Source organism: Crocuta crocuta, unplaced genomic scaffold (assembly GCF_008692635.1).
Source record: "Crocuta crocuta isolate KB4526 unplaced genomic scaffold, BGI_CrCroc_1.0 scaffold113, whole genome shotgun sequence".
NCBI lineage: Eukaryota > Metazoa > Chordata > Mammalia > Carnivora > Hyaenidae > Crocuta > Crocuta crocuta.
Window position 1 is genome coordinate 5,768,302 of NW_027530368.1, and position 13,419 is coordinate 5,781,720.

The window sequence follows — 13,419 nt, forward strand, 5'->3', positions numbered from 1 at the left end:
GTGCTACGAAATCTGTAGGGGAGAAATCTATGTCATGTTGTTTCATCTATGTTCCCCTAAACTTAACTGACCATTGAACCTGGTTGTTTTTCTTTTTTATTGATTTATTTTTCCTAACACCTATTAACATCCCTGGGGGGTGCCTTCGTTAGGGAAACAAGAATTGTGCTGCCTCTGAGGCTGCATCCCAGATGCAAAATCCACTTGGGGAGCTACTGGCCGGACCTAAGGGCCAGAAGACCTAGGTTCTGTTCTGCTTCCTTTCTATGAGTCTCCTTTATGCTCGAGGCCTTAGTTTCCTATGGGTAAAAGGGAAGAAATTCCTCCTTTATACAATATTATTTCAATGACTCCTGAAACCAGAACTTCTTGCTCTGTACTTTGTGTGGTATTTATAAATGTGCCAGAGTTGGGGGAGGGTGGAGGGTAAGGGGATCAACCCTAACCTCAACCCTTGTCTCGTCTAAGACCGAAAGTCCTAAGATGTGAGCAAGTCTCTTGCTCCCTCCCACCTATGTTTGTATGTTTCTTGTCCTTCCATGGGAGAAAGACAGAATATGTGAATTTTTTTGTCACCTTCATAGAACCTAGAATATACTGGCACATGCATGATGCAATGACAATTTTAAAAATTAGAGTTGCATAAAGGAGGTGCTCAGGCTAGAGGAATGAAAAGTGCATTATGCTTACTTATTCTGATTTTGGAGCCAGCTGAAGAGGTGCTGTCCTACACGGGTCATGGTCACCTCCCAAAGGAGTCCCAGAAGATGGTGTGGCCCTGTGCCCTAGGATTAGTGTGAGACAAACCAGCCCATGAGTAAATAGAGCCTGCCCTACCCACAGAGCTAGATGCGGAGCCACACCAAGAAGCAAGCCCCTATCATCATTTTATCTCACGGCTCACACACCCAAGGCCTCACTTTACCCCACACCCTGTCATGTCACGCTGGGTGGGAACTCCCTGTGTGAGGAACAAACAGGGAATGCAGTCCGCTTGTGATATACTCATCCCATAGATCTAGAGAGCCTTTCAGAACTTTCTCTGGAAATCAACCTTTTGTTTTCCTTCTTTTTCTCTGAGTAGAAGAGAATGTTTACTGACAGGGCCTTTTTCGTCATTAAATCTCCTTATTCAAGATTCCTCTCCTGTGTAGATGTGTCAATGGGCTGACCTTGCAGTGCTTAGCATCCGTGATGCCCTTCATAATCTTGTTTTTCCCTTTAACCCTTCCTCCCCTTTCCAAAATTTAGGGTTCAGCTAGCCTTTAGCCTGTTTGACCTCCACGATGATTTATTGGCTCGAGTGTGGAAGCCCCTTCATGCAACGATTCTTTTTCAGTTGCTTTATTGTTGTTTTCTGAGCACACTTCATACCCATTTGACATTCCTGTGACAGTCCCAAGTCAGGTGGTTGATTGTGAGCTCTGTCACCCCCGGGGAGTGGGAAACTCCTGCTGCTCCCAAGGCCTCACTGTCTCGGCCTGCAGCTCAGACCCTCGTTATGGTTCTGTGGGGCTGTGGCCAGTGCTGTTCGGTGTCAAATCTTCCATATGCAGATGTGGCCAGGAATGCCACGTCTGAAAAAATGGCAATAGGGACATGTAAAACAGCATATTACTAGTCATTGCTAGAAAGCTTCTAACTCCAGAAAAGCCATACTTATTACACAATCATTTTTGTCTAGGAAAGAAATACTTTTCAAATTACAGCAAAGTGGAGGAGAGGAGGCTCTCCCCTGTGGCATCTCAGAGCCCTTCATTTTTGTTGTTTCCAAGAGACCACCACTGCTTTCCAAAATATATGTAACTCTGCTTTTCTGTTGTTGCTCGCATGTCCGGCCAGTTGCATTTGCCAGACCTTTGAGATTCCCTTCGAGGCAACCCATGATACATTACGCCTCGGATCTGTCATTAACCTTGAGCATAAAGAGTATTTTGAACATGGTTTGGAAAATTCTTGCTAGAAGAAGGTCTCCTGAGTGATGACATCATCTGTTTAAAACATATGCACTAGAGATAATGAGAATATTGATAAATCACTTCATTTTTCATCATCATGAAGGATAATCGAAACTAGTTAAGTACTTCCATCCTACAATGGAGTTGGAGAAAATATGACCATATGAGGAATAGAATCACAAAGTGATAAGTGACCTGTTTGTGTTTATAATTCCCTCATAGCTAATTCAGAAAGAACAAATATTCCCTGTTCAGTGTTTACCTTGAAGCAATTCAGAGAGAGTGGTGTAAAAACACTCATGTGGAAGGTGTGTTCCTTCAACCACAGCAGTGTGAAGGGAAGTGTGGAAGGGCTGATCTCAACACTGGAAGATGCAAATCTGATCCCAGATGGGGAGGACCACCATGCAGCAGCTGTGAGGGCCACTCCTGGGGCCCAAGTCTTGTGAGGACCCAGCACCCCTGCACTGAACTGCCCTCCACAGCTTTCCTGGCAGAAGAAGGCCAAAGTAAAAGACTTGCCCTGGGGCCACTGAGCAGCTAAGTGTGATTTTGTGAATCACTGTTTTCTGCAGTGACTTACCTAAACTGGTTCCCTTTCTACATCTCAGGTAGAAAATATACACATATGTGAATATATAGAAAATATACACATAACTTCTGGAGGAGCACATGCTCAGATGAAGATATTGGATATTCAGAGATATCTCAGGGAATTCTGAGCTCCCATATTTATTCAATGATATACTCTTTCTACCCACACTCCAGCCTCCAATTCTTGGAAATGCTTAATAAAACTTATCCACTGGGGCTTATTCTGGAATGTACTTCTTCTTCTGAGACCCCACTGGGTTTAAATAAAGAGCCAACTCCCCTCATCCAGGCCAGGAGAAAATTTTCATTTGCTGCTCAGCAGTGGGTCTATAATCCTTTTATTCATTTTCTTATACTGAAAAACAATCAATTAACAACAATTCACCATGCTCCAGCTAATGCAATGTGATAGATGATTCAAAGTTGCCAAACAACCAGTGCTCATGCTCCAAGACCCTGTAATCCATATGAGAGACAGGGCTGGCTTCACGGGCATGTGAGCAGTATAGTCACATGGGGCTCACACTCAGAGCCCCATACTTGAGTTTAATGCTTTGCAGTTGCCATCTTGAAATTTTTCAGAATTTTAGTTTTGGATTTATGTTTTGTAACTAAATCCAATAGACAATAGAGGATGCACCAGGGGCTTGGAGCCTAGGCCCATGGGTGGTCCCACTTTCTGTCTCTCCCACTGCTGATTCCCACCCTTCTCCATCAGGTAATTGTCTTTTTTTCCCTTCAAATTTCAATGTCTGCCTGTCGGTTTGCTACTTCTTTTTGGTTTGTATGGAAAATCTCCCCAATACTAAAAAAAATGAGCCAAAACGAAACATAAAAACCTCCCCTTAACTCTTCCTTCTTCATGTAGAAAGCTTATTTCTCCTCTTCTCTTCACATCTCTTAAAAGAATCATGTAGATTTTCTGATTCCATTTCTTCACCTTCCAGTCACAGCTGGTGATGTTGGGACTCAGAGTGAGCAGGGAGAGACAGGGAGTCTGACCCTGAAACCTCAGAGGTGCTGCGATTTGTTCAGTACTCATGCGATTCGACCTCTTTCTACTTTTTCACCCTGATCGTCTCTTCTTCGAAATTCTCTTGTTTCTTTTTAAAGATAATCAAAACCTTCCCTCCCCCCAATCATAAAAGTAACTCTTGGAAATTGTAGAGAATATAGATAATTATCAAAGCAAATAATTGACATATCATTTTACAATGCAGAAATAATCTTCACTAACTTCTTACTATATTTCCTTTTAACTTCTTTTGAGTCTCCTTTTAACCATGTGTTATATAGAAGTGTATCATTTTGGCTTCAAATATTTGGGAATTTTACAGTTGCCTTTCTGGTATTGATTTCTAACTTAATTCCACTGTGGTCTGAGACTATACCTTGTATCATTCTACTCTTTTAAATTGTTAAGGTGTGTTTTATGGCCCGGAATATGGTCTTTCTTGGTGAATGTTTCCTATGAGTTTGAGAAGAATGTGTATACTGATGTGGAATGCAATGGTCTGCATGTCAATTATATGCAATTGATTGATGGTGCTGTACAGTTCATCTATTTCCTTATTGATTTTATGCCTGTTTGATCTATTAATACTGAAAAAGGGGTAGTAAAGTCTAGAATAGTGGGTTTCTTTATTTCTCATTGCATTTTTCTTAAGTTTTTATCTCTTGTATTTTGATATTCTGTTGTTAAGTACATGCGTATCAAAGATCATTATATCTTCCTGAAGAATTGACCCATTTATCAAGGTGTGATACTCCTCTTTATCCCTAATAATGTTGGGTTTTTTTGTTGTTGTTGTTGTTCTGAGGTTAGCTTTGTCTACAATTAATATAGGTACCTCAGCTTTTTAAAAAAATAGCATTAGATGGTGTTATCTTTTTTCACCTCTTTACTTTAAACCTATCTATGTCTTTATATTAACATGGCTTTGTTTTGTATATAGCATAAGTTTGGTCTTATTTTTATTTTTTTTATTTTAAATTTCAGTATTGTTAACATACACTGTTACAGTAGTTTCAGGTGTACTATATAGCGATTCCACAATTTCATACATCACCCAGTGCTTGTCACAACAAGTGCCCTCCTTAGCCCCCATCACCTATTTCACCCATCCTCTACCCACTTCTCTTCTGGCAACCACCAGTTTGTTCTCTATAGTTAAAAGTCTGTTTCTTGGTTTGTCTCTCTCTTTCTCTTTTTTCCCTTTGCTCATTTGTTTTGTTTTTTAAATTCCACATGTGAGTGAAATCATATGGTATTTTTCTTTCTCTGAAAGACTTATTTTACTTAGTACTATACTCTCTAGGTCCTTCCATGTAAATCCATCTTTGTAAATAGCAAGATTTCATTCCTTTTTAAGGCTGAATAATATTCCATTACACACACACACACACACACACACACACACACACACACACATCAGTTGTTCTTTATCCATTCATCAATCAATGGACACTTTGGCTGCCTTCATATCTTGGTTATTATGAATAATGCTGTTATAAATATAGGGGTGCAGTTATCTCTCTGGATTAGTGTTTTAGTATTCTTTGGGTAAATATCCAGTAGTGTGACTTTTTGAAGAAACTCCATGCTGTTTTCCACAGTGGCTGCACCAGTTTGCATTCATTTAGATCTTATTTTTGGATCCATTCAGTCTTTGTTTTCTACTTGGTATATTTAGATCATTCATGTTTAAGGGATTATTGATACAGCTGGACTATTATCTACCACTTTTAACAGATAGACAGTCAAGTCAGGTAGGTTTGTAATTGTTTTGTACTTGTTGCACTTGGTTTTTGTTTCTCCTTTTTTGCCTTCTGTTTTTTATAACAGTTTTCTTTAGTAACTTTTTTATTGAGAGAAGTTTTAGGTTAACAGGAAAATTAAGCAGAAGATACAGAGATTTCCTATATATCCCCTGCTCCCACACGGCCCACGACCCACGGCCTCTCCCATTATCAACATCAACACGAGTGGTGCATTTGTTACAATCCATGAACTTACACCAACACCTCATTATCAGCCAAAGTCCAGACTTTACTTGGCGTTTTACCTTCTATGAGGCCGGATCTAAGGTTTGGTGTTAGTCATTAATTTTAGAAAGTGCTTGGCCATTATTTCTTCTAACATTTCTTGTGCTCCTTTCTCTCTTTTTTCCTATTTTACACTTTTGAAAATGTCCCAGAGGGGCACCTGCGTCCCATAGTTTGTGTTCTCCCTCACCTTTGTGTTTCTCTAAAATCTTATTAAATAGAGCCTGGATCTTGCAGGGTTTTTTTGAAGCTGTAATTCACTGTTATTAAACTTGAACTCTGTTAATGAAGTAGTAAGACGCTCCAAAGGAGAAGCATTCTATAATTGAATCTCGGTCTTTTAGTGGGCCTGGGTCTTTGGGCAGTGACCTTCACAAGTGTTTCGTAGCTTTTTTTTCCCCTCTCTTTTGCTTTTTTTTTTTAAGTTTTTAAATTTATTTTGAGAGACAGAGAGGGAGAGAGAGAGAGAAGCAGAGAGAGAGGGAGAGAGAGAATCCCAGGCTGGCAGCGCAGAGCCTGATGTGGGGCTCGAACTCAGAAACAGTGAGATCATGACCTGAGCCAAAATCAAGTCAGACACTTAACCGACTGAACCACCCAGGTGCCCCAGGTTTTTCTTTTCTTATCTTCCTTCGAAGAGATAAGACAAGAAAGTGAGAGGGCACTGGAGTTGAGTATTTGCCCTCTTCCGTTTTGATGAGATAAAACTCTGGAGAAATTTTTTCACTGGAGATCAGGCCTTGCTAGAGAGAATGCTCTTGGCATATTTCAAAATGGTTACTTTTCCTCTCTCCCTGACAGAGAACTGAGGTGGTTTTCTTGTCCTTCCCCCATAAGAGCCTGGTATGGTTCCTGGAGTGAAAACCCACAAATGGTTTTGGTGTTCAGGAATTTGTAACTCTCACCCTGGTCCACACTCAGACTCCAAAAGCTTGTGAAAATCACCACTTAGATGTTCCCAACACATTGGCCCTGGTGGCTTCTGCTCCAGGTATGCTCATTTCAGCTGTGATTCTCTGTGTTCACCTGTCTCTTCCCATTTTGGCATGGCAGTGTGCCCAATGACTTCAATTCTCTGATGGGTGCAAGAAAAGTTGGTTGATTTTCAATTCATTCAGCTTATTCTTGCAAGGAGAGGAGTGATCACATCTAGCACTTTATATGTTGGAATGAAAACCAGAAGTTGCATATTTTTTTTAAATCCGATTTTTAGTATGTGCATACATATGTTGAGTGTATGGTATTTTTTATAGAATTAAAACCAGCAGTATTTTATTAAATTATTGACTTTCAATTTCTTAACAATTAATGGGATTGAATGTGTTTTATTTAGAATAAATATTTGTTTATAATAAATAGACAACATTTATTGTGAACCTACCGTGTTAGCTGCAATTCCAAGTCTTTATATGTATGACCTCACTTAATCTCTACAGCAACCTTGTGAGGAGCCATTTTATTGCTTTTTATCTACAGATGAGGATATTGAGGTACATAGAGCTCAAATAACTTGCCAGAGATCACACAGTGAGTACCTAAAAAATTGAAATTCAAGTAGGATGTATCAGAAGCCTCAACTCTTAACCATCTCTTTTTATTTTGCTTCCTCAAATCAGTCACTGCCCATTAAAATAGAACTACATGTGTTCATTTTTTCCCCCTATGGATTTAGGAAACATTTTGCAAGTTGAGGATATTACCATTTGTTTCTTATATATGTTGAACATTTCAGTTTTCAATTTGTTTTTAAGTGTTGCTTATTTTTTATACTTAATTAATAGTATTTTTCAAATCAGGTTTATTGAAATAGAATTTATGAACAGTGAAGTGTATCCTTATGACTATAGTTCTGAGTTCTAACAAATGAAGACAGTCATAAACCACCAGCAAAATCAGAGCAGAGCATGACAGCACCCCTACCCCGCAAAGCTTCCTTGTGCCCCTTATAGGCAATCTTACCCCTCATCCTCAGCTCCTGTCAACCACTCCTCTGTTTCCTGCCCTTTTCTCTTATCTTTCCAAATTGTCATATAAATGGAATTACACTGTAGGGAATCTTTTTTGTTCTTGCTATTTTCCAGTACAACGCATTTAAGATTCAACTATGTCGTGGATCATTGGGTTGGTCCTTTCTTACTGTTTCATTATATACGCATATCACAATTTATCTCTACAATCACCTGTGGAAATGCATTTGGGTTGTTTCCTAAACTCGGTGGTTACAAATCAAGCTACTACAAATATTCACCCACGGGTTCTAATGTGCACATATAGTTTTGCTTCCCTTGGGTAAACAGCTAGAAGTGGGATTTCTGGGTCTTATGATAATTACATCAACTTTCTGAGCAATTGCCAAATGGTTTTGCAAAGCGATTGTAGTATCTTACATTCGTAGTTGCTCCAAATCTTTGACAACACTTGGAATGTTCACTTTTGTTTGTTTGTTTGTGATATTAAGCCATTCGAATAAGTGTGTAGTGGTTTTAATTTGCATTTCCCTAATTACCAATGAGGCTAAGCATCTTTTTATATACCTATGTGCCATCTGTATACCTTCTTGGATTTATATGATACCATCATAAAAATCTGTTGCCTATTTAATTTTTAAGTTTATTTATTTATTTTGAAAGAGAAAGAGAACCACTGGGGAGGTGCAGAGAGAAGGGGACAGAGGATCCAAAGCAGGCTCTGTGCTGACAGCAGCGAGCCTGATGCAGGGATTGAACTCCCTAATTGTGAGATCATGATCTGAGCCAAAGTTGGATGCTCAACTGACTGAGCCACCCAGGCGTGCTTGCACATGTGAGCAGGAGAGGGGCAGAGAGAGAGGGAGGGAGAGAATCCCAAACAGACTCCTTGCTTAGCGTGAAGCCCCACATGGGGTTCGATCTCACAACCCTGAAATCATCATGACTTGAGCCAAAATCAAGAGTCAGACACTCAACCAACTGAGCCACCCAGGTGCCCCTTGTGGGAAAGCTTTTTTTTTTAAGTTTATTTATTTATTTTTTTGAAAATAAACTGCATAAGTGGGGGAGAGGCAGAGAGAAAGAGAGACAGAATCCCAACCAGACTCTGTGACATCAGCACACAGCCCATCTCAGAAGTTGTCAGATCATGACCTAACCCAAAATCAAGTGTTGGACAGTTAACTGACTGAGCCACTCAGGCACCCTGGAAAGTTTTTAACTACAAATTCATTTCTTTATGGATATAGGCTCACTAAGGTATTTATTTTTTCTTGAGTAAATTTTGCTAGTTTGTGTTTTTCAAGTATTTTGTCTATTTCATTTAGATTGTTGACTTCATTTGATTGTTGATTTTGGGCATAAAGTTGTTTGGAATATTTTCTTATTATTCTTTTAATGAGTATAAAATCAGCACTGATATATTGATGCTTCCTTTTTATTGGTGGTATTAATAACTCATGCCTTTTTTTCTTGAACAGTCTGGCTAGAGATTTATCGATCGATTGATCACTTAAACAAACCATTGGTGTTTTTCATTGATTTTTTTCTTGTTTTTATTCAATTTCACCTATTTCTGCTCTTATCTTTATTATTTCTTGTTTTGTGCTTGCTTTAGGTTTAATTTGATATTTGTTTTTAGGTTTCTTAAAGTGAATACTTTGATCATTTATTTTAGGCCTTTTTTTTTCTGATATGAGTATGCAGTGCTACAATTTTCTCTTTTAAGCTGCATCTGCAGATTCTGATATGTTACATAGTCACTTCCTAAACTTCAAAATATTTTATAATTTCCTTGTGACTACCTCTTTAACCCATGATTTATTTAGAAGTGGTTTTAAAAACAGTGTTCAGGTAATTAGGGATTTTCCAGATATCTTAGTTCCATTTCTATTTAATTTAATAAAGTTGCTTGAATTNTGCATTTGGGTTGTTTCCTAAACTCGGTGGTTACAAATCAAGCTACTACAAATATTCACCCACGGGTTCTAATGTGCACATATAGTTTTGCTTCCCTTGGGTAAACAGCTAGAAGTGGGATTTCTGGGTCTTATGATAATTACATCAACTTTCTGAGCAATTGCCAAATGGTTTTCCAAAGCGATTGTAGTATCTTGCATTCTTAGTTGCTCCAAATCTTTGACAACACTTGGAATGTTCACTCTTGTTTGTTTGTTTGTGATATTAAGCCATTCGAATAAGTGTGTAGTGGTTTTAATTTGCATTTCCCTAATTACCAATGAGGCTAAGCATCTTTTTATATACCTATGTGCCATCTGTATACCTTCTTGGATTTATATGATACCATCATAAAAATCTGTTGCCTATTTAATTTTTAAGTTTATTTATTTATTTTGAAAGAGAAAGAGAACCACTGGGGAGGTGCAGAGAGAAGGGGACAGAGGATCCAAAGCAGGCTCTGTGCTGACAGCAGCGAGCCTGATGCAGGGATTGAACTCCCTAATTGTGAGATCATGATCTGAGCCAAAGTCGGATGCTCAACTGACTGAGCCACCCAGGCGTGCTTGCACATGTGAGCAGGAGAGGGGCAGAGAGAGAGGGAGGGAGAGAATCCCAAACAGACTCCTTGCTTAGCGTGAAGCCCCACATGGGGTTCGATCTCACAACCCTGAAATCATCATGACTTGAGCCAAAATCAAGAGTCAGACACTCAACCANATCGAATATTACTCAGCCATCAAAAAGAATGATACTTTGACATTTGAATGACATGGATGAAGCTAGAACGTATTATGCTAAGTAAAATAAGCCAGTCAGAGAAAGACAAACACCATATGATTTTACTCATATGTAGAATTTAAGAAACCAAAGAGATGAACACAGGGGAAGGGAAGGAAAAATTATACAAGATAAAAAAGAGAGAGGGGTAAACCATAGGAGNTGATATGAGTATGCAGTGCTACAATTTTCTCTTTTAAGCTGCATCTGCAGATTCTGATATGTTACATAGTCACTTCCTAAACTTCAAAATATTTTATAATTTCCTTGTGACTACCTCTTTAACCCATGATTTATTTAGAAGTGGTTTTAAAAACAGTGTTCAGGTAATTAGGGATTTTCCAGATATCTTAGTTCCATTTCTATTTAATTTAATAAAGTTGCTTGAATTTGCAATTCTTTAATAATCTACAAGTTTCAACATGTTTTACTTATAAAAATAGTGTTAATAATATTGGATAAATTTTATCGCAAACTTACTTTGTGCCAGTGACTATTATGAGTATGTTGTGTATGTGAGCTCATCCATGTTCCCAAGGAGGCTCTGAGGAGTCACTTTGTTCTCCTTCTGTCTTCACGAGGATTTTGAGGCATATGGTGAAATATTAGAGAGCTTGGAATTCAAATCCAGGCAGGTTGCTTTCTGAGCTTCAACTCTGTATCATCTCCTATTAATGCCCCTTCCTGTAATCAGGCTCTTTGCCCATTAAAAAAGCATTGCATGCATTCACTATTTTCTTTTGAATTTATAAAAGCTTTTTGTAAGTTGAAACTATTACTTTTTGGAGATTTTTAATGAACATTTGGCTGTTTATTAATAATAAAAATTAAAAAGGTTATTCAATCCTAAAAAAAAAACAAAGAAAATATTTCTCTTTGTCTTTCATATGTGTCAAAAGTATTTTTTCCTGAGTTTTAAATGTGCCTTTAATTTTTTTAATGTTTATTTACTTTTGAGACAGAGAGAGAGAGAGAGAGAGAGAGACAGAGCACAAGATGGGGAGGGGCAGAGAGAGAAGGAGACACAGAATCCAAAGCAGGTTCCAGGCTCTGAGCTGTCAGCACAGAGCCTGACTCGGGGCTCAGATTCATGAACTGTGAGATCATGACCTGAGCTGAAGTCGAATGATTAACTGACTGAGTCACCCAGGTGTCCCAAATGTGCTTTTAATTTTTTTAAAAAAACTAATGATCATTTATATATTATTAGTGAGGCTTATTCATTTCTTTCTTGTGATCTATTCCAATACTTTTAGGCTTAGAAAATCTTTTGCATTGTGAAAATCAGATCAAAGTTTACCTGCATTTTCCTCTGTTTTTTTTTTTCCTTTTTCCTTTTTTTTTGGTTTCTTTTACTGTATGTACAATGTTTATATGTATTTAAAAAAGTAACTTGGAATTAATTTTTTTTCTTATGGTAGGATCTACATTAGCTTGCCCAAATAACTACACCCTCATCCCAGGGCCATTTAGAATGGAAAATATTTCCACCTTAACAGCAGGTTTTCAGCCCTTAGTTATGGCAAACATGACCTGGTAATGAATTCATTGACTGCACCATGATAAAAAATGGCAACAGTCGTAATAAAGAAAGGATAAGATCATAAAAAAGAAGGTAAGAGTTGAAATGGGTTTCAGTTTATGTAAAGGTAATTAACCAAATAAAAAGTTGGGAATGGATTTACTATTTGGTTTGAACAACAAAATAGCAAGAAGACATTAACTAAGGATGTGTTTAAGATACTTGCAGATATAAGTGAAGGCATTACATTTGTAAAAAAAAAAAAAAGAACAAGAAATAATAAGAACAAAATCGGCAGAAATAGAAGAGCATATTAGTGTGGAAAAGAAAAAATTAGAAACATTGCAAACATGCGATATCAGGTTTCACATCAGCCACAGTGGGTGCCAGTAGGCAATGGAGTAGCATCTTTAAAGTGCTAGAAGGAAAATACTGTCAACCTATAACTACAATTCTAAAGTGAGAAGAAAATAAAGACATTTTCTGCTGACTCAAAGGGGCACATGAACCCCAATGTTTATAGCAGCACTATCAACAGTAGCCAAATTATGGAAAGATCTTAAATGTCTGTTGACTGATGAATGGATAAAGATGTGGTGTATATATATATATATATATATATATATAATCGAATATTACTCAGCCATCAAAAAGAATGATACTTTGACATTTGAATGACATGGATGAAGCTAGAACGTATTATGCTAAGTAAAATAAGCCAGTCAGAGAAAGACAAACACCATATGATTTTACTCATATGTAGAATTTAAGAAACCAAAGAGATGAACACAGGGGAAGGGAAGGAAAAATTATACAAGATAAAAAAGAGAGAGGGGTAAACCATAGGAGACTCTGAACCATAGAGAACAAACTGAGGGTTGCCGGAGGAGAAGGGGGTGGGGGATGGGCTAAATGGCTGATGAGTATCAAGGAGGGCACTCGTGTTGAGCACTGGTTGTTACATGTAAGTGATGAATCACTGAATTCTACTCCTGCAACCAATAATACACTATATGCTAACTAACTTGAATTTGAATAAAATCTTGGGGGGCACCTGAGTGGCTCAGTCGGTTAAGTGTCCAACTTTGGCTCAGGTCATGATCTTGTGGTTCACAAGTTCGAGCGCTACATTGGGCTCTGCACTATCTGTTTGGAATTTGCTCCCTCTCCTTCTGTCTCTCTGCCCCTCCCCTGCCTGTGCTCTCTCAAAATAAATAAACTTTGAAAAAAATTTTTTTAAAATAAATACAATCTTGGAAGATAAAAAAATAAAGGTATTTTTAAACATAAAAAGACAAAAAAATTAGCATGTATTGGATTTCAATAAAAGTACTATAAAAGATATACTTAAGCCAAGAAGAAACAAAGTTTTGGGGATATAAAAAAGTAAGAATTAACACAAAAATTTGATTAATTTACTTATCTATTGATGGGAAACAAGTATTTTTGTGTTATTCTTTAATGGTGAAAGTAGGGGGCACCGGGGTGGCTCAGTGGGTTAAGCATCTGACTTTGGTTCAGGTCATGACCTTGTGGTTCTTGAGTTTCAGCCCTGCATGAGGTTCTGTGCTGACAGCCGAGCCTGGAGATTACT